The sequence below is a fragment of the Trichosurus vulpecula genome, chromosome 8, assembly GCF_011100635.1.
Source record: "Trichosurus vulpecula isolate mTriVul1 chromosome 8, mTriVul1.pri, whole genome shotgun sequence".
NCBI classification, from domain to species: domain Eukaryota; kingdom Metazoa; phylum Chordata; class Mammalia; order Diprotodontia; family Phalangeridae; genus Trichosurus; species Trichosurus vulpecula.
The window spans coordinates 37,856,921-37,877,570 of NC_050580.1; the positions used below are offsets into that span (position 1 = coordinate 37,856,921).

Below are 20,650 nucleotides of genomic sequence, written 5' to 3' on the forward strand. Positions count from 1 at the left end.
TCAAACACGATATACACTGAAGTTCCTCAAAACAAAAGTTTTACAGACAGACGGGGCTGCTGGAACAGAGCAAGAGGAGGAACTTGCGCACTTGGCAGACTTAAAGGACAAGAAACCCGAGAAAGGCAACTTAGACTATGATCCGGAGGAAAGAATGAAGTCTCCTTCGGCCCCTCCCCCAACTGCTCAATATAAATTCAATCCGTGCATTTGGGAACATAAAATACATTATATGAAAGTTCTGAAGAAGCTAGTAAGGGAAAAATATCTCCTGAACAACTGGAAGAGACAAACGGGGGATTTGCCCCAGATTATCTTAAAAGCAGGGTCTCCACAACCCCAGTAAAGCATGGCACCTGGCCTCTGTTACATCAGAGGGCCAAGCACTTTGTGTATAGGATTCAAAAAATCCCCTCTGTGTCTTTTGTCTCTGTGTCTCTGTGTCTTCATTTCTGTGTGAGTGTATGATCTGACACCCTGTAATCTCCCTTATCTCTTTCTCTCCCTCCCTGACTCCAGGCTCTTCAGAGGAATGGGAGGGCAGGGGAGAGAGAAAGAGAGATAAATGTCTTCTTGTTTAAAAAACTTTTGGAAAATTGCTGGAAAATAATGCTCTTTCTTTTTCACTTCATTTCTTCAAATGTAGCCAGTTTGAGGGATCTGAAGAGAGAAAAGAAAGAAAGCGGGAACTTTTCCCTTAAATTTAAGTGAAAATGTGTTCTAATTTGGCTTAAGATAAAGTCAGAATTTCTTATACCATTTGGCACTAAGCAAATTTGGAACATGCGTGAATCTCTAATAAAGAGACACTCTGAGTCTTCCAGTACAAGGAAAGGGAACAAGGTACCACTGGATTCTCTTTTTTCCAGTCCTGCTCACCTTTGACTGGCAAGTTCAAAGTTCTCACTTCCAAAAAAGTTTTAAGCTGTTGCTCATTTCAATCTTTAAGTTTTAAGGTGGAAAGTAAGCCCGCTGGGGAAAGGAAAAGCTGGGTGAGTATGTAATTTATTTACTTGAAATGCTTAAGGTAGTTTGGGAAAGAAAGATTGAAATTGGAGATACAGAGGGTAAAAAAAAAGTTAAAGTGGAATTTGGGAAGGAGAGAGAAACTTAGGTGTGGGGGTAGAAACTGTAGTTGAGTCCATGTGGCTTGGGGTCCATGTGCTCTGGGCCACCCCCTCTCCCCACTCCACCTTAGGAGCTGAAACTAAAAGAAACTTGTAACCTGTAGTTAGTGATGAAAGGTTTTATTGAACCTCTGCGTATTTAGTATAAGAAAAATTTTGATTTGTATAATCATTAAGCTCTGTCTATGTAAAGTATGACTGTGTTAAAAATGTTAAATCTTACTGTTGGTCAAGGAAGCTCCCCACCTGGGAAATTAACACAGGCAGGTTCTTTTGTTTTCTATGGGACTTCCAGGCCCAAGGTAATTTACCTGTGGCTGAGATGTTTATCACGGTTAATTCTGAGTTCCTCTTTAACTCACCTTTGTCAGTCCTCCTCAGCTGGTGAGAGTGATCCCCCTATTCTCATGCTGAGATAGACAGAAGGGAGGGGAAACTAAAATTGTTTTAGCTTGCTCCTTTTGCGTGAAAGGAAGTGGCTCACCTCTTTCAAATTCCTTAGGCTTTTTGTTAATCCAAACCCCTTTTGTAAAAGCGGAAGAATTAGAGTCAGGGATTGGAATGCATAAGATGAAGCTTGGAGAAAGCTGGGTGCAAATAAAGTTTTTTGTTTTCTCTTATAAGTTCATTCATGGCCAGGCAAATATTCCTAATAAAGTGTATTTAAGATATTAATGTATTAATATATGTTATGCATGTATTTATATATTGATGTATTAATATAGAAACATCAGAAGTCACAGGATCAACCATTCCTATTTGTGATATCTAGAAATTCTGTAATAACTAAGAATTCGGTTGTTATAATACTTTGAAAATATAGGAGTGTGATTTTCAAGGCTGTATCATCTAAAGCTGTATTTATGTTAATCTGGAGGTTTATGGACTAATTTGTGAATGAATCTCAATGTTTAAAGGTTATTTTGCTTTAAGAAGGAGACACGTCTCATTTTAAAGCTCTCCAAATAAATTTTTTGTATTAATGGGAAAATTTAAATGTGGATTCGAATTCATTCCATCATCTAAAACATAAAGATAAAGTTATATGGCTCAATTCTTTCAGATCAGGCATAATTAGAGAAGAATAGGAAAATAGAGGAGAAACTGATGCAAATGTGTTAGAGCAGTAACTTATGATCTTCATGGGAAGATTTTATGAACAAGGGAGGAAATGCTTGCAAGCTATTTAGAGCTAGCTTTAAGGATGTTCCTTAGGCAATAGTCACTGATAGTTGGAACTTGCCATTCACAGACTTTATGGGACCGTTAACTGACTGTTTTTCTGAGTCTAACTCCAGGTGTGAGTATCAAGGAAGGCTGACCCAAGATGCCAGCAGCCCTGTGAGAGGGCAAGCATGAGCTGCAGGTATGATTTCTTGGCAGAGTTGAGAGGGCAAACTGTTCAGCATGTGTTGAGGTGGGACCGTCTTGACCTGATGCCTTAATTGAAACCTGGCAGTCTAAGCCTGACTCAATGCAGCTTGCAGTGCGACATGGCCTCTGCCTGGAGTTGACAGGAAGCTGGGGAAAATATGGTCCCCTTACTCTCTGTCCCAACTCTCTTGGTGGCAAATTTCTAGAATCAGAAGGTGTTGTAAGTACAGTGAAAATCTATTAATATTAATTATGGAACATCTTAGATTACTATAGGACTGGGAGTAGCATTTTTGCATAGGTCAATATATGAGTTAGATTTTCTCTCAGTAATGGTATGGAGACAATTAGGTCAAGGGCTTGTGAGAATATTATTTTGCTATTTGGTTAATATCAAGCTTGTCTAAAGCTTTGTTCCAATTAGTAATGTTAAAAGAAGAATGGCTTGTGTGTTATCCTGTAAATGCCATCAAAGAAACATGGCATGACAAAAGTTTATGACATTATATGTACTGTGTTGAAAATCGGTTATTTAATGTATTTATGTATGTACTGGAGTCTCATCCCTCTGGTGGGGAAAATTAATGATGAGTAATGTAAAGTATAAGAATTTGGGTTCTGATGTGAATTTCTTAAACAGAACAATTGGTCAAGCTTCCAATTTTGAATTTGTAAAATGGTCAGGGTTATAAGGATTAGAGATGGTAACTTAAAATTGTGCTAAGATTACTCTTGTAGGAGAATGGACAGAAAGCTGGTTCCTGCAAGAAGAGTAGAAGAAGAAGCCTCTGTGCTGGAGATGACTGGAACAGATACCAAGAACCAGAAGAGTTCCTTAATGGTGTCCTCTGCCGGACAGCTGCATATGAAAAGAACTTTTGGAATCTTAAAGAGACAATTACATTTATATTTCTTTTTGAGTCTATTTATCTTTATTTACAAAGGGGACTGCCGCCTTTGATTTGTCAATGCGTTGTTCAATCTTTCCAATGTTTACTTACAAGGGGATAGTTAAAGGAAAAAATTCGGATGTACCTATAGTGGTGAGGTATCTGCAAAAACAAAAAAAGGGGAGTACAAGTCATTCAGTGGAATACTGATTGAGTGGAACATTGAAGTAGCAAAACAATTATTGATTATTGATAGTTTCAAAAAATTATTGGTATTTTCAAAACATTTACCCATTTCCTAATGTATCCTTGACTATTTTCCTTACGGTACCTTATGTTCTTAGTTTGGTCATAATAAGTTTTTGTCTATCCTGTGTCCTTAGGATAATGAATGCTATGTTTAAGCCTTATTTCATAATCAGAACATTATAACATAAATTACCCAGGTGTTACAATTGGCCACTGAGGAAGGAGGGGCAGTACATGAGAACTTACAACCTGACAGTGTTATAGACGATTTTCTGAGTCATATTAAGACCTTTTTAACCCCCAACTGGCTTAGTCATGTTTTAGAGACTGTGGCCATTGTGGGGGCCTTGCCTTTTTTGCTATGTTGTTGTACTCCTTTAGTGCTGAGTATGTTTTTTGGAGTCCTATATACAGCCATTGAGTCAGTATGCCTTGACTCTCGTTGCAAAACAAAAAGGGGGAGTTGTTATGGGCCGAGTTAGAGCCGAGCCCAGCCCTCCTTGGACCTCCATGCCCAGGGCCTGCTGAGATAAACTCAGGGCTCTGAGATATGGATGGAGCCAGGAGGAGGGGTCTTGCCTTTGTTGCCTCCCTAGCAATTCCAGGTCTTTGCCCAGACTTGCTTGACCACATGGAACTTCCAGCTCTCTGTCTGGGCTTGCCAGAGCACATGGAACTTCCGGTTCTTTGCCTGGACTGCCTGACTGCAGGGAGCTTCGGGTTAGCAAGGGAAGAGAAGGGGAGGAGAGTAGGTGGAGTCAGGGCTGTCCTAGTACCCAGCTGTCCTGATTTTACCTGTTCTTTCACCCACGTAACCAAAGAATGTACCTACGTCACTAAAGATATAAAAGTTTGCTGCTATCCTGAATAAATCGGAGTCATTCACCACCTTCGGCTCCTGCCCCATACATTGTCCATGAGATCAGGCCCTTTGCTGGGCAAAGGCCTGGGTGTGGGGAGCTAACAATAGACCCCCACAAGTTGGTTGTTGAGGCGGAGGGACTCACAACACATAATAAGCAATTCTGACATCAGGAACAGAAGCACTAAGCGACTTCAAAAGCACTTTGAGTTGATCAGGACATTGCAATGTATTGATGGGACAGAGACCCTGGGAAACTGGTAATGAAGCCACTGGAGTGGGTTAGTGATCAAGACCAACTAAGAAAGGAGTACCAATGGGATGGATTCATTTTGTTAGGGGAGAGAGAGGAGGAAGACCCCAGCTGGTGGATGGCCAGTTAGCCACTTATAATTCTGGACTAGGATCTGAGATCCATTGTTTCCACTAGCTGAGAAAATATAAATGTTCTTCTCACCCTCTTAGTGTTGAAACACTGGAACAAAGCCCTGCCTGGCTCACCTTAGCTACAGCATATCTGCTCTGCTTGTGACTATCTCATTGAAGATATTACAGCCAGTGTGTTCTAAAAGCAAAGACTGTTACCACTTGTCTGTCATTCCAAGGTTACCTCTCCCAATACCCCTAAGAAGCAATCTCTCTTTATAGCTGTGACCATCCCCATGTCCAGGAAAACACTAGTGACTGTTTGCAAATTGAAGATACTTTTTCAAAATCTAATTTCCCTAGTGTTCAATTCACCAACTCCAGGGACCCATTTGAAGAGCCCCTATCATAATCAGAAAATGCCATATGTACAAAATTCGTGAGAAAACTGAATAGCAATATGCCTCTCCTCCACAGTGTAAATAATCCACAATGTTACACCAGACACAACAAGTTCCAAAGGATCCATGATCTAAATATTCAAAGTCACATGAGAAAAGATGAGAATGAAATGTTAGCTCTTTTAAAAATGTGGAGCAGCAAGATGGCGGCTGGAAAGCAGGGACTAGCATGAGCTCCCCGCCAAGTCCCTCCAAAAACCTATAAAAACGGCTCTGAATGAATTCTAGAACTGCAGAACCCACAAAATAGCAGAGGGAAGCAGGGCTCCAGCCCAGGACAGCCTGGATGGTCTCTGGGTGAGGTCTATCCCGCACAGAGCTGGGAGCGGAGTGGAGCAGAGCCAAGCCCAGTGTGGGTGGCATGGACCAACCAGACCAGAAGCTGGGCAGAGTGGGCCCTAGAACCCTGAATCAGTGAGCTGCAGCAGTTACCAGACTTCTCAGCCCACAAACACCAAACACAACAGAGAAGGTAAGTGGGAAAGCTGCTGGGGACAGAGTGAAAAGAGGAGTTCGAAGTTTGGCCACTGCCCCTGGGGCAGTGGAGGTGGGGCAGCTACAGAACTACAGATGCAGCTGCTTCCGGCCCCAGGCCAACCTGGTGGGAGGAATTAAGTGGCGCATCAGAGCAGGAATGAAGAGCCTGCTAAAGATCTATGTCCTGTTCTGGTTGGGGGTTCTTGGGGAAGGAGGAGTGCTCGTGTGGCAGAGCTGGCACATCCCCCCAAGCTTGGAACATAGTTCTCTTAACTCTACAAGCAGTCATACCCCACTGAAAAACTCAAGGGTCAGATTAGTTGGCTGGGAATATGGCCAGGCAGCGAAAACGCGCCCAGGACCAGTCTCAGACTTTGGAATCTTTCTTTGGTGACAAAGAAGACCAAAACATAAAGCCAGAAGAAGTCAACAAAGTCAAAGAACCTACAACAAAAGCCTCCAGGAAAAACATGAACTGGTCTCAGGCCATGGAAGAGCTCAAAAAGGATTTGGAAAAGCAAGTTAGAGAAGTAGAGGAAAAATTGGGAAGAGAAATGAGAAGGGTGCGAGAAAATCATGAAAAACAAGTCAATGACTTGCTAAAGGAGACCCCAAAAAAATACTGAAAAATATACTGAAGAAAACAACACCTTAAAAATAGACTAACTCAAATGGCAAAAGAGCTCCAAAAAGCCAATGAGGAGAAGAATGCCTTGAAAGGCAGAATTAGCCAAATGGAAAAGGAGGTTCAAAAGACCACTGAAGAAAATATTACCTTAAAAATGAGATTGGAGCAAGTGGCAGCTAGTGACTTGATGAGAAATCAGGATATTATAAAACAGAACCAAAGGAATGAAAAAATGGAAGACAATGTGAAATGTTTCATTGGAAAAACCACTGAGGTGGAAAATAGATCCAGGAGAGATAATTTAAAAATTATTGGACTACCTGAAAGCCATGATCAAAAAGAGCCTAGATATCATCTTTTGTTTTGAGTCCCCGGCCTTGCAACCAACTCGTGGGGGTTTGTGAGCCCCCCACACCCAGGCCTTTGCCTAGCAAAGGGCCTGATCTCTCGGACAATGTATGGGGCAGGAGCCGAAGGTGGTGAATGACTCCGATTTATTCAGGATAGCAGCAAACTTTTATATCTTTAGTGACGTAGGTACATTCTTTGGTTACGTGGGCGAAAGAACAGGTAAAATCAAGACACCTGGGTACTAGGACCACCCCGACTCCGCCTACTCTCCTCCCCTTCTCTTCCCTCGCTAACCCGAAGCTCCCTGCAGTCAGGCAGTCCAGGCAAAGAACCGGAAGTTCCATGTGCTCTGGCAAGCCCAGACAGAGAGCTGGAAGTTCCATGTGGTCAAGCAAGTCCGGGCAAAGACCTGGAATTGCTAGGGAGGCAACAAAGGCGAGACCCCTCCTCCTGGCTCCAACCATATCTCAGCAGGCCCTGGGCATGGAGGTCTGAGGAGGGCAGGGCTGGGCTCTAACTCGGCCCGTAACAACTCCCCCTTTTTGTTTTGCACCGAGAGTCAAGGCAAGAACCAAAGGAATGAAAAAATGGAAGACAATGTGAAATATTTCATTGGAAAAACCACTGAGGTGGAAAATAGATCCAGGAGAGATAATTTAAAAATTATTGGACTACCTGAAAGCCATGATCAAAAAAAGAGCCTAGATATCACCTTTCAAGAAATAATCATGGAGAATTGCCCTGATATTCAAGAGCCACAGGGCAAAATAGAAATTGAAAGAATCCACTGATCGCATCCTCAAATAGATCCCCAAAAGAAATCTCCTAGGAATGTTGTCACCAAATTCCAGAGCTCCCAGATCAAGGAGAAAATACTGCAAGCAGCCAGAGAGAAACAATTTGAATACTGTGGAAAAAACAATCAGAATAACCGAAGATCTAGCAGCTTCTACATTAAGAGATCGAAGGGCTTGGAATACGGTATTCCAGAGGTCAATGGAGCTAGGATTAAAACCAAGAATCACCTACCCAGCAAAACTGAGTATGATGCTCCAAGGCAAAATACGGATTTTCAATAAAATAGAGGACTTTCAAGCTTTCTCAGTGAAAAGACCAGAGCTGAATAGAAAATTTGACTTTCAAACACAAGAATCAAGAGAAGCATGAAAAGGTAATCAAGAAAAAAGAACAAGAAAAAGAAATTGCAAGGGACTTACTAAAGTTTAACTGTTTTGTTTACATTCCTACATTGAAAGATGATGTGTATGATTCATGAGACCTCAGTATTAGGGTAGCTGAAGGGAATATGCATATATATCTATATCTATGTTTATGTATATATATGTATATGTGAGTGTGTATGTATATATGTATGTATATATATATCATATATATGTGTATATATATCATATATATGTGTGTGTGTGTGTATATATATATATATATGGAAAGAGAGAGAGATAGAGAGAGAGAGAGAGAGAGAGAGAGAGAGCAGGCACAGGGTGAGTTGAAGATGAAGGGAAGATATCTAAAAGAAATAAAACGAAATTAAGCGATCAGAGAGGAATATATTGAGAAGGGGAGATAAGGAGAGATAGAATGGGGTCAATTATCTTGCTTAAAAGTGGCAAGAAAAAGCAGTTTTGTAGGAAGAGAAGAGAAGGCAGATGAGGGGCAATGAGTAAATCTTGCTCTTATCATATTTGACCTGAGGAGGGAATACCATACATACTCAATTGGGAATCTTACCCCACAGGAAAAAAGGAGGAAGAAGATAAAAAGTGGGGATGATAGATGGGAGGGCAGATGGGGGTGGAGGTAATCAAAAAGAAACACTTTCCAAGGGTCAAGGGAGAAAATTCAATAAAGGAGAATAGGTCAGGAAGGAGGAAAATATAGTGAGTCTTTCACAACCTGAGTATTGTGGAAGGGTTATACATAATGATACACATGTGGCCTATGTGGAATTGCTTGACTTCTTAGGGAGGGTGGGTGGGAAGGGAAGAGGGGAGAGAATTTGGAACTCAAAGTTTTAAAAACAGATGTTCAAAAGCAACAAAAAATGTTTTTGCATGCAACTAGAAAATAAGATACACAGGCAATGGGGTGTAGAAATTTATCTTGCCCTACAAGAAGGGAAGGGAAAAGTGGATGGGAGGGGAGTGGGGTGTCAGAAGGGAGGGATGACTGGGGAACAGGGCAACCAGAATATAAGCCATCTTGGAGTGGGGGGGAGGGTAGAAATGGGGAGAAAATTTGTAATTCAAACTATTGTGAAAATCAATGCTGAAAACTAAATATTTTAAAAGAAAAAGATAATCAAAATTGGCCCTAAATTGGTTTCTTAAAAATTGGAGTCTGGATTTTTCCTTCTAGATGTTTCAAAATATCTTTTTGAAAAGATAAATATCATATATTGATTGGACTATTGGAAAAGCAGCTTATTGATAAGCTATTGATGTAGCTGTGAATTGTCCAGGACATCTAGAAATGAATTTGGGTCTATCACTGCCCAATTAGAATATCATGTATGTCCTTTGACCGAGAAATAACCATATTTGCCTAGTACCCCCCAAAATAAAAAGAATATGCAATATTGACATCATATGTAAAAAAATTACTTTTTATGGGGACTGCAAAGTACTGGAAACTACAGGGCTGCTCACCAATAGGGGGATAGCTGAACAAATTATGGTGTGTGAATGTAATCAAATTCTATTATGTTTTGAGAAACGATGAAAAGGACAGCTTTACACCAGGAAAGACTTTATGAATAGATGACAAGTAAAATGAGAAGAACCAATTTGTAGTATAACACTCCCTCCAAAAAAAAATGGAAAGACAAATACCACCCAAGGCTCAAATACTCTGATCAATGTGAAGACCCACCATGATTGCAATGGAATAGCAATGAAACCTGCTGCCCTCCTTTTGAGAGAGAGCAGATGGACTCAAGATATAAAATGTGACACACATTTCTGGCTATTGCCAACGTGGAGATTTGTGCTGCTTGACTATGTACATATGTTTCGAGGCTCTTGTTTTTCTTTTTTTCCCCCAACTTGTACTGAAGATGAGAGAGAAAAACAATTTTTGTTAAGAAAAAATTTAACAGATCTTATAAAGAAATGCAGTGCCTTTGAAGAGAACACAATATTTTATAAGCAGAGATAAAAATTGTCTCTTTATGACAGTAAACTCACATGTGTTTGGGTTTGGGGGGTGTAGCTCTACAACAGTTTACCAGCATTCAGAGTGTACCTCTTTGGACAGCATAAAAGACTTTCTAGAAATATAGAGGAAACAAAACATTTAATTTTGGAGAGAGTGAAGGAGCATCATGAGATACTGGACCCCAGCAACCCTCAAGACTACATTGACTGCTACCTATCCAAAATGCAGCAGGTAGGATGCATGGGGGTAGTACTTTGCTCTTTGAGCAAGGTTGATATTTCAGGAACTCTTACAGGTAACTCTCTTCAAAGCACAGGAAGGGACCTCAGAGAGTCTCAAGGTATCAGTGTTCCCTAAAGATGGCATTGACTTTCTACTAACTGGGCTTTGATATGAGCCTGTCCCTTCTCTGAAGTTGGTAAGGGAAAGGGGATGGGAAGGCTTCTGCTTTGCTGGGTGCTGAGCTGCTGATCTGGGCTTTCCTGTTTGGGGGAGGATATTGTATTGGAGAAAGGCAATAAGAATCAATAAAGAACCATTACTAAGTGCCTACTATGTGCCACGTCCTTTACTAAGTACTAAAGACTTAAAAGAGGCAAAAGAGAACTTACAGTCTCATGGGGGAGACAATATGCCAACTAATACATACACAATAAGCTCTAAACAAGGAGAATTGGGGTGCAGAGCAGGACTTGGAGTCAGGAAAGCTTGAGTTCAAAGCCAACTTCATACACTTTTTGGGCACATCATATCACCACTGTTTGCCTTAGGTTCCTCATATATAAAATGGGGACAAAAACATTTATCTCCCAGGGTAATTATGATGACAAAATGATGTTTGCAAAGCCTGCTGTTAACTTTAAAATAAAAGTAGCAGATAGCTCACTGGATTAATCGTCTGGCCTGGTGTCAGGAAGGTTTGAGTTCAAATCCAGCCTCAGACGATTCCTACCCATGTGACTACAGATCAGTTACTTAACCTCTGATTTCCTGAAAATGGATCCACTGGAGAAGGAAAGGCCAATCAGTCCAGTATCTGCAAAAAAACAAACAAACAAAAACGATGGGTTCAGGAAGGATCAGACATGACTGAAATCACTGAATAACAACAGACAACAAACCTTAAAGCATTATATAAATGCTAGCTATTATTATAAATGCTAGCTATAACTAGCTTCCATAAAACCACTCAATATTAATTAATATCAGGAAGAGGGCGGCCTTTGTTTTGCTACACAAAACATCAAAAAGATTCAAAAGCCTCCAAGAAACCCACAACCCAATTTGGAAAACAAACAAATACTTTTAGTATAGCATGCTCTTCCCTGACAATGAAATTTTACTCAGAGTTGCCATCAGGACATCAGTTCCACATTCTAATTAATTCTTAACTGTCTTTCCGTGCTGCATAGTTCCACTCAGATGGATTAGAGGAAGTTAGGTTGTGGTAGGTATACAGTACTGAGTCTGAAATCAGAAAGACTTTTGTTCAAATCTGGATGCAGACTCTTTACAGTAGTACAACCCCAGGCAAGTCACATAACATCTGTCTTCCTCTATTTCTTCAAATATAAAATGGAGATGATGACATCATATACCTCCTAGGGTCATTGTAAATACCAAATGAGATAATATTTGTAAGGTTCTCAGCTCCACACAGGGCCTGGCACACAGTAGATGCTTGATAAATGCTTCTTTCCTTCATTCTTTCATAGTCTAGCCCAATGAATTAAACTTCCTGTACAAAGAACAATCCTTTTGGGTGTGCTGAACAGGCAATCTTCTTCCCCATTGGATCTGAACTTTCCAAATAACTCCCAACAATGGGGGAGCAGGGTGTAGGAAGGAAGAATAGAAAGTAAATATCTTCTTCCCCTCCACCCCAACCCTATCATGGCAGTAATCCTTACCTTTTTTTCTGTATTCATACTACAACTACAACATACATACTACAACCAACTACAACCAGTTCAACATTGTCTCTTATCCAGACAATGACCATTCTCTCTTATCCAGACTCCCAACCCATTCTTCACAAATCTGCAAAATTAACATGCATAAAGTGAAAGACTCTTTGGGTCATTCCCATGATTTTTAGGCTTCAGGGCTTCTAAGACACAACATAAATTCATCTGTTTGGTTTTTAACTGCCTTCCCAATATGGCTTGAGCCTCTTTTTCTAGGCTAGTTATGCATTTACCCCATCACACCCTATATACTCCCAGGAAAAGCAGCCTCCTTGTTGTTCTCTGTATATATTATCCCCTCTTTTGCCTCTTTGCCTTTACACAGTCTGGCTGCTATGTCTGTCCTGCCCTTACTCACTTTCCTCAACTCTTAGCAGACTTAATGTCTTTCCACATGGAGCTGCTACCTCTTTCAAGCAGCCTTCCCTTATTCTTCCTGTTGTTACTGGTGCACCCAGAATGGTCTGTGTATGTATTTTGTACCAACCCCATGTGTACTTCTCTTTAAATATGTTGTATTCCTTCAGTAGAATGTAAACTCCTACATGTTACAGACTGCTTTATTTTAATTAGTTTTTATATCCTCACCTCCTGGCACTCTGCCTGGCACAAAAGAGATATTTCTTACCTATTTGTTGATTTAGTTATGTAATACCTGAATAAAAATGTTAAACAGCAAAGAATTAAACATAGATCATTGAAATGTTCGCTAGAAACTCTCTTCCAGGTTGATACCAAGACTCCTTTAACCTCTTTCCTAGAAATATTGCCACCTTGTTCCTTTTACCTCTCTATATTATTGCCTTTATTTCAGTGGCTCTGAACCAATGGAAGTTTTTTTAAAAAAATAATGTTTAATGGACACAAAGCCTAAGAGTATTGATTACATTGCTTAATATTTTCTCATTAATGTATTTACCTTAATTGTCTGGTATGAACTTTTCCAAGTCAATTACCTGACTCTTTCTGAGATTGTTATTAGAAAATGCCTGATATCCACCCATTTTTCTTTTATCGTATATTTTTCCTGCCACTTAATGAAGAAAAGATAAACAAAACCTTTGTTAAAACTTATGCATAATCAAGAAAAATAAATTCCCATACTGGCATGTCCAAAAAGATGTGTCTCATTCTGCATACTAGTACAATAACTCTCTCTTAGAAGGCAGCTAGCAGTCTTCATCACTGATCCTAAGCACTAACTATTGACATTTGAATTGATATCAGTTTATTAATCTTTCAAAATTGTTCATTTTACAATGTTGATGGTGGTAAGTCAACTTTATTGCACGCATGATTAAGCTCATATTTGTAGGAAGAGTTTTTGTTCTGGAACACAATCTCTTTTTGTTTTATTAGTGTTGTTTTCCCATCTCTTACTTGATTTCTCAGGGAGGAGGAGTGGTCTTAAACTATTCAAATTTATTTTCCTTGATGGGTGAAGGACTTTCTTTTAATTCCCCCAAATACTTAAGCATTGAAAAATCTAATGTTTGATCACTACAATTCTGATGTGTTAAACTTGATGCTTCTCTCTACTGGATAGCCTCTGAATTCAATGAATATTCATTTTGTCCTCTGTTTTTAGCAATTGTGCATTTTTCATTACTAAAGTATTATATTCAGAATTTCAAGTTAATTCTATATTTCTAAGATGGAGAAGATCCTTAAATTATTTCTTGTCCTTTCATCAAGATTATTTTGGTTTCTAGAGAGCCAGTGTTTTCCAATGTTCTTGTGTCTACATTTTGAGTCAAAATTTCTCCTTTTTTTCTAGTACCAAATCTGCTAGTTCACCTTAAAGGAATCTACATAGCTTTAGACACAATATTAATCATATGTTCCAAATTGTCTATTCAGTGCTTCATTTTTGAGACCTGTTATTTTGGCCCCCTCTTCATCCTTATTTCTTCTTTTAATTCTTTTCTCTTCGTGAAACACTTTGCTAATCATATCTTTAGCATTTATAGCATGCTCCAAAAATTTCAAAGCACTTTACAAATATTTTTTCACTTGTTCAGCATAGGAGGTAGATGATATTATTATCCCCATTTCAGAGATGAAGAAATGGAGGCTGACAGAAGTGAAATGACTTGCTCAGGCTCATAAATATAGAATGGTTTGAAGGTGGAATTGACTCCAAGTCCAGCACTCTGTCCATTGTGCAATCCAGCTGCCTCTACTGTGTTGTTCCTTTGTTTCTGAGAGTCCTATAATTCTAACTGCTTGGTTTACTCCTTTATCAGAGTAGCTCTTCTTAATTATATAGTCTGTATTCATTGTTTTATGTCCCGGTCTAGATTATTTGGCTCATTTTCCGTCTCCATGAGTTTCACTGCCAGCTGATTTGAGTAGAAAATGAGCTTCTACCCAAACTTTGTCTTAGCCTTTTTCTAAACCATAGACAGCTTCATCTTTTGTTTCATGTAAAATGATTCCACTATCCACCCTTTTCCATTTTTCCATTTGGGCCCTTGAAAAAAAATCATTTCACCTCTCAAGACCACAATTGCCTTTTATGGAAAATGTGTGTGTTGGACCAAGTGATCTCTAAGGTTCTTCCAAGCTCTAAATCCTAGGAGCTTGCACATTTCAGAGAATTTCACAGAATTTGTGAGTGGTAATGGAGCTCAGCAGCCACCTAACTTTAAGGGCTGTGACAGAAATGGGTTAGAATGCTTTTGCTTCTTCTCTCCCATGAGACAACTTATAACACTGTTTTGAAATTACAGAGATACATTTCATTTCCACATGAGGGGGCTGATGACCAAGACTGGAATGCAATTCTTCATTAAGTATCAAGTTCTCCATATGTGGAAGTCTACAAGCTGAGGCTGGATGACCACTTAAGGGAGAATTTGCAAAGGAAACTTCTGATCAGTCACAGCTTGGCTGGTTGAAGTTCATTTTCCCTGTAAAATTTGAAATTCTGCATTCCTCGCTGCAAAAAATTTCTCTGAGTTTCCCATTCTGATAATCTGAAATCCCTTCTTCACAATGTTGTTTTACAAAATGCTATCGTGATTTGGGGTGAAAATGTGAGTATAAGGGGTCACTTCCCAGGTCATTAAGGTTTTAAATGAATTATTTGATCAGGTCCTGTCCATACCATGCATATCATTGATAATAAGTAGAGACCTGAAGAGGCTCCACCTCTCTCCTGTTACATATGAGGACTCTGGGGCCCAGAGGAATTAAATAATTTTTCCATGAACACATACACACCTCTTAGCAGAGGCTAAATTCAAATGCAGGTCTACGTGATTTAGTCTAATGCTCTACCACTATGCAATATTGTTTGAAGGGAAGAAGGCTGCCTGGGAAGGGCAAGCCTATGGTTGGGCAGTGGAAGTGTGAGAACATGGGGAAGGTTCTTGTCTCTTGCAGTAGTGAAATGAATTTGGGGGAGTGTTCCTAGGATGAACTTGATGTACTCCATATGGTCACTAATCGCTTTCCCTGCTGTCTCTCATTACTTCATTTATTTTGTACATCTCTTTTAGGAAAAAAAGATAATCCCCAGTCTGAATTTGACTTGGAGAATCTAATAATCACTGGAGTAAATTTATTTGCTGCAGGAACAGAGACAACCAGTCATACTCTAAGATATGGCCTGCTGCTCATTCTGAAACATCCTGAGGTCCAAGGTGAGGTACAAGAACTGCCATGCTTACAGACCAGGCTTGCCTTCCCAGCTATGTATCTTGCTTGGGAGCTATTCTCACTTTCCCAGTTTTGGATTTGCATGACTCCTACACAGATCAGCAACAGGCCAGACAGTAGTCTATTTAAGAAAATAGGACACTTGAAGAAGAATTTCTTGTTACTTAAGTATGTGAAGATCTGTCACGGGGAATTCAATTCATTTTAGCAAACACGTATAAATCTCCCATTGTGCATACTCAACTCTGTGCTTAAGATGCAAAGACTCAAATGAAACATTGCTTTTCCTGAAATGGTTTTCATTCTGGCAGGGCTGGTTCTTCTGGATCCAAAGAGTCAGATCTAGGAAACATGGATAGAAGTTGAAAATTGACAAATGGAGACTTCATGTAAAGAAAGACTTGCCAACTATTAATGTTCTCTCAAAGCCCATCCAGATGCCCTAGAGGTCAGGGGCTGTCACTTCCTGGAGGTTCTCTAGCACAGGCTGGATGATCATTTGCTCATTCCAGTAGAAACAGGACTCCTGTTCAATTACCGATAGCCATAGGTGAATACATGCTATTTGTAGTGCTGAAATCCTATGCCTGTGCATTTTAGGATACTCAGACAGAAGCTGAGATACATACCTTGTGAATGGTTTAAATCAACATGATAATACCATCACCAGCACCGCCAAATTCAAAAGAAGACAACTACTTTCCTTGACAAAAATGGATGGCATCAATTTAAAAGATGTAAGGTTTTCAAATCCCTTGACATATGTAACTTCATTTGAGGCCATACAAGAAAGAGGAAATTATTGTATCCATTTTACAAACCATAGGATACTAGATTTAGAGATGTAGGGAGCCTTAGAAGACAGATAATTTATGATCCCCATTTTTCAGATGAGGAAAATGAAGCTCATGTAGGTTTCATGACTTGCCGAATTTATACAGACAGTGTCGAAAGTGGAATAAAAACACATCAATTCTTGATGCCTATCCACCAAGCCATAGAAAATCATCCCATTGCTGCTGCAAAAGCCCTTGCTTCCTTAACAGAGTAGAAGGAGGAAACTGAGACCATGTAAGAATCATCCTAGGGCATATACTCAGGCACATTCTTCACACAGGCTCTGGTGGCATTCCCAGGAGACTGGGAAGTGCAATGCTTATTCCTGTTTTTGTCCCTGCAGCAAAAGTTCATGAGGAAATTGATCATGTGATTGAACCTAATCGAGTTCCTTGCATAATGGACAGAAAAGATATGCCCTATATGGATGCTGTGGTGCATGAAATGCAAAGATTCATTGACCTCATACCTCTCAACCTGCCCCATGCAGTGGCCCGTGACACCCAGTTCCAACAATATGTCCTCCCACAGGTCAGCAGTCATGAAACTATGGGATCTCGTGTTGAAAGAGATCTTAAATATCATCTGGTCAAGTGATCTGATTTTAGACATGGAAAGTTGAACCCCATTGCCATGGTTTCATAAGAATTCCTCCTTAAGACAGTCTGTTGTTATATAGAGCTAACTTGGATTTGATGCAGAATGAAGAATGAGAGAAAGGTTTATACTTTGTTTTCCCTGTTTGTCATTCACTACAGCAATACTTTGGAATGAAAATGTGCAGGGAAAATAACAGAGTGAAATTGCTCATTGGAAAATTTTGTTTATGTCATTAACTTTTACTAGACATTGAAGTGGATTGTTTATATAGTGTTTTCTGTCCCATTGTGCAGATGGAGACACTGTGTCTCATGTCTAACGACTTGATCAAGGTCATTAAAATGGTGGAGGTGAGACTAGAACCTAGGTCTTTAGACTACAATATACTGCTTTCCAGGGGCTATTAAATAAGTGTTCACTGAATTAAATTGGATTAGATTGGTGTTTCCTAGGAATGATTGGGTAAAAATTTTCTCCCTTAAAGAAAGAAGGGAGCATTCCACTAATTGCACATTTAATACACTCCACTGAGTGTACTTTTCAGTTCAAATCATTAAGGCATCTGTAAAAATCTACAGTGTGAAAATTTCTGGCCCAAGTGCTGTTCACAAATGGCAAATGACAAGGGTATTTCACCATTGAGGACTTTGGCTTCTCTTGGAGAGAGCACATTTTGGAAGCAGAAATGTCCACTCAAAGTGTTGTTTCTTTCATTTAGATCCACCTGCAATTTGATTCAAAGAGACTCCCTTAGGAGAAAGCTTTTAGAAGGTTTAAGGATTGCCTGGGTCACGGACAATGCATATGTCCTCCCCAGAGTCACACAAGCGGCAGGTGTAGACAAGGAGTATAGACCAAGGAATTTAAGGGAGAAAGAGCACAAAGAACTCAGGAACTTACCCAAAGCTTCCTGTAGTAGGGGGTACCCAAGCCAATCCCTGAAGAAAGCCAAGGATTTCAAAGCCCTGAAACGAGCAAAGAGTGCCTTCCAGGTGTGGGACATGGCCACTATAAAGGCATGAAAAGCAGAGAGGAAGCCTTGTGAATGGGGACCCCCAGGTGGACCAGGTTAGCTGGAACCTTAAGGAAGGCATGATGGGGACTTAAACCAGGAAAGCTAGAGGGGAGCCTATGTAGATTCTCAATGGTTAGTCATCTTAGTCTATACCATACACAAAGGGGTGTGCATTTTGTACCAGAGTCAACAGGGAGTCACTGAAGATAATTGGGACTGGTATACCAAGGATATTCATGATAATAATTGACTTTCCCTTGGAATTTCTTCCCTCTAGGGCACAACAGTCTTCCCCCTGCTCTCCCCAGTCTTGAATGACAGCAAAGAGTTTCCCAACCCTGATCAGTTTGACCCCCAGCACTTCCTGGATCAGAATGGGAAATTCAAGAAAAGTGACCACTTCTTGCCTTTTTCCGTTGGTAAAAAGAAACCCTTCCCATCACTACCTATCACACTAGCAGAAGAGTCCTGTTTCTCCCTCCCACCCTCCTCTGGTTGAGCCTCCTCCTGGTAGTTCTTCTGAGGACACACCACCCCAATCTGGGATGTGATCCACTGTCTTTCCTAGGAGTCCCATGGCCTTACTTCTTCTCAGACCTTTCAATAGATGAGCTGAGCATCTTGGCTGGCTCAGCTGCCCTCTTATTTTAGTGGAAGTCTGACTCTATTGGAAGATCCACAGCACATTCTTCTCACCATTAGCAGAATGATATGAAGAAGGAATTCTTTCTTGCCCCTAGTGAACATTAATGAATCTAATATAAGTCACAATAATGGTTCTCCCCATTTCTGCCCATTTACATCCTTCTTTTTTACTCCTTTCTCCATTATTGTCCTGCTCCAATAGTCTGTTCCACTTTGGCTGACATTGAAATTCCATGAAAATTTCTAAGCACAATCTTGTTTCTTTCCAGGAAAACGGTCTTGTCTTGGAGAGGGCATGGCGAGGATGGAGTTGTTTCTGTTCTATACCACCATTCTACAGAATTTCACTCTCAAAGCAGTTGGAGATCCAAATGAAATTAACGTTAAGAATATTCGCAGTGGTTTCTCCAATGCTTCAGAAAATCATCTAATGTGCTTTCTTCCTCGCTAAGAAATAAGACAAAGATAATTTGGTAAATTAGCCAACTGATTTCATCTTCTGTACTCAATAATCCCATGTTTTTGACTGGAATCCTCTGCAGGGAAAACAATTCCCAACTACTGATTAAAATGGGTCTTAATTTGCAGAGATAAGACAGAGTTTCTTGCATGCCATTTTGCAATAGGGGCTGCCTTATAAAGGTTCATGCACAACTTTGTCACCAATATCTCCAGCCATGCTCTAATTCACACCTTCAATTCTAGTTTTAGGGTCTGGAGGAAGATCTCTAAAATATTTTCCCCCCAAAAGCCCATATGAGTTTGCAATTTTCAAATATCCTCCCCTATGAAATTATTTTACATTGTGTAGCTCTTCTTTGTGAATTTGGGGTACAAGAAATGTGGTTATTTTGCTAGTCATTCCATCTGCACTTCCATACTTTGAGGATTTCTGACTTCAGAAGCCAAATGGTAATATTGAAGGAGTCCTGACTTTGAGGGCAGAAGACCAGGTACCATTTTTGACTGTAATGCTAAGAACTTGTGTGGCCTTTTACAAGTCACTTCACTATTTATTCTCACATCAGATTCTTCATCTCCACAGTGTATGGGTTTGACTCCATGCACCTAAATTTTCCTCCTGATTCTCCATCTATGATGCTTTGATCAGGGGAGATAGTCAATCCATGCATCCATGCTTTAGTGGACCATTTTCAAAGGTTGTATTCAAAGGAGAACCACCCTTTGGTGACAGCCACACTATTGATGGACTTCTCTGCCATTGGCTAGGATGATAACTAATCCCCATTGATGGAACCATAACTATCCCGTTCTGTAAAATCTTGTAGTGTTTAGGTTCTAAACACCCAAGATCCCCTCCATTCTACAACACAACAAAATACATCAGTCCATGAAGGATCTATGAAATTGTTGGTAAAGTCCCAAAGCAGTTCAGTGCTGAACTATAACTCAGTAGGTAAATCTGAGAGAATTGCATAAAGTTCGTAGACATCATGAGAGATGCCTATGGCCACACAGCTCTAAAGTGTTACAAGCAAAATTCAGAACTGTATTTTTCAGACTCCAAGTCCAACATTCTATCCATTATAACACACTGCCATCTTTTCCTGAGGCTCAATCTTGTGCATCCACTTTTTCCTTCATTTCCATGCCTCCCTGTTTTCCCAGTTCCTCACTCCATCTCTTGACTCCATTTCATCCTTTCAGAATCTTGATATAGGGGTAAGCCAGTTCCAGCTTAAACTGACCTCCATGTCAAAATCCTTTGTTCCATTGCCCTATGAAGACATGCATTCCTTATGAAATTCTGACAAAGAATTACTCCTACCACTTACCTTCTCTATTAAGGATTGGTTTGGTACTGGATACAGAACTTGTTTCTGACTCACTGCTGTTCTCCATTCAGCCTCTCTTCCAAGATTTTTCTTTTCTACTGATGCCTCTCCCATTCCCCTCCCTCTCACCAGAAAAGTGAACTGAATATTTCACTAAAAAAATTGAGA

At 40.0% G+C, this 20,650-nt stretch overlaps 1 pseudogene; it reads left to right on the top strand.

Annotated features, from left to right (window-relative positions):
- Positions 1-19,137, top strand: part of LOC118829460 — a 40,335-nt pseudogene extending 21,198 nt beyond the window's left edge.
- Positions 19,138-20,650: the final 1,513 nt, after the last annotated feature.